Here is a 2,169-nt window from a genome sequence, read left to right as displayed (position 1 = left end):
GAAATGGATAAGTCTCTTTACATTCAACAGTCAGAGTGTATCTTCAAACCTCATAGTGTAAAACAAAAAATTTAAGAAAATGAAACTGTGACATGCTTATGGTCTTTCTAAGGAACTTAAAGCTCTGCCTACTCTCTTAGCTTTAGATTGTATTCAAAAGGTTTTCTCGCCTTCAAATGTTCTATTGTCTTATAGCAACCACCAACTTATTTTTTTTTTTTTGTTCAATTGGGGGCTATATGTTTTATAGGAAAGGGTACTTTCTGTTTTTCTTTATTATGAACAAAGACTGGATTGAAATGCTTTATTGTGCAAATATGCTCTCTTGTGGGTTTCTGACAGGTTTGACCAGTACTTCTTTTAGAAAATCAATATTTTCCAAATAAAATAGTACATATGTATAGAAAAACCAAACTTGTGTTGTTCTGTATGTTTGTACTGCTATCAAGACCTTTCATTATAAGATTAGGCATAACACCATTCTGTTAAAATACCATAATGAATGTCCTTCATATCAGTTAAACTATGAACATTAGGGCAGACTAACCTGTCAAAATTTTCAAAGCAGGGCTTTGTCCGTCAGAGAAAAAATTACTGTCGATTTTGAAGATAAATATCAAGTTTTCTGAAACAAGTAAAGGGGAATACAGTCACAACCAATAAATTATTGTGGAAATCTCAGATCCAGACAGGCGTGACAGTTGCAGCTGAAAGTACAAGCTCTTACCAAGTTCTGAGATTTAAACAATGAAAAACGTGACGCACCTACTGGTTGTTTTTAACATCTGATTTGAACGCTTTCTTCCATAATTTCTGGATTGACATCTGTAAGTACGGTATTAAGTTTTAGTTTAAATTTATTAATGTTCCAACTTGTAGGACAGCCCAATGGAGCATACAGCTGGGCAATGTGTGCCAGAGTCTTAAAAATGGAAATACGTCTAGATTTAAAAACACAACTTTTGAAATAATGTTAATTCACTGTTTCTATGCCCATAAATCACTCAAATGAATAAAGAAAGGTGCAAGTACCTCCCCCCCTCCCCAAACATAATAACAGAGAAATGCTGAAACTCTATGGACTCCAGCTTTTAATACAAAAGCCTGTGGTAATTTAAAATTTTGAAAACAATGAGGAACTTGACGTCCATCAGGCAAGAATGAGTCACTTTGCAAGTCGCTTTGACTATGAGTCAAGGCGACTTACAAGTTATCCAGAAGAGAGTTCACAGTGTAAACAGTGACAATGCATATTGCTGTGCAAAATCATTACTTTACAGGTTAGGGATGTAAAGTAATTTCTTTTATTCGTCAGTGTGCATTAGAAATATGTTTTCTGAATGAAATTCTACAAATAAAACAGTAACCTTAACAAATTTTTATCACCACTTCTACAGTGAGGAATGAGACATAGACTTGAAAAAACTTTGCAGATAATTTATGTGCACAAAACATATCATTTTAGACCCAACTCTAAAAGAAAGAGGAAATAGTGAAAGAGCAACACCACATTTTTATGAAGAACATCCTTTTGTGGGGGCAGGTATTAAATATCTAAACTGTTTTTTTTATCACTAAAAATCAAACGGAAAAGGAAGAGTTCTACTTCAGAGAAACTTCTTGGAACAGTTAAAGTAGAAACCACAGAGGAACTAAAACTTTTCTAAAACTTCTGATATTGACAAATATAGCTTCACAGCTAAAAGCATTTCTGGCCTATCTAAAAATAACATAGTGTGCCTGCCATACAAAGATAATTATGCTCCTTAAACATTTCACATTTTATGTTATGCCCACAAACTTTGATCTGTTCAATTAGGGCCTTCTATAATAGACCAACACAAAGCAGTCCGTAGTTGTGAAGTGGAAAGTTGACGCATGATCAATATTTTTTTTAGAAATAAAATAAAAATACGAAAGGTTTGGGGTGCGTATCAACAACCTTTACTCTGACAGACCAAAGTATAATTCAGTCCCACCAATAACACTCTGAAGTCACCTAATTAGTTAACAGAGTGCACCTCAGTGAAACGTATAAATATTGCTAGACTGTGAATGTCTCAAAGATTTTTTTGAGTATCGGGAAAAACAGTATCTTTTTCCGTCCATTTCACGCGTAGGCTAAGCACTACATTTAAGCTTGTAACATCACAAAATGCAAAAACTTTT

Source organism: Poecilia latipinna, unplaced genomic scaffold (assembly GCF_001443285.1).
Source record: "Poecilia latipinna isolate Pla-1442-1.1 unplaced genomic scaffold, P_latipinna-1.0 Scaffold948, whole genome shotgun sequence".
Lineage (NCBI taxonomy): Eukaryota > Metazoa > Chordata > Actinopteri > Cyprinodontiformes > Poeciliidae > Poecilia > Poecilia latipinna.
The sequence above is the reverse complement of the archived record's forward strand: the minus strand, read 5'-3'. Positions refer to the sequence as shown.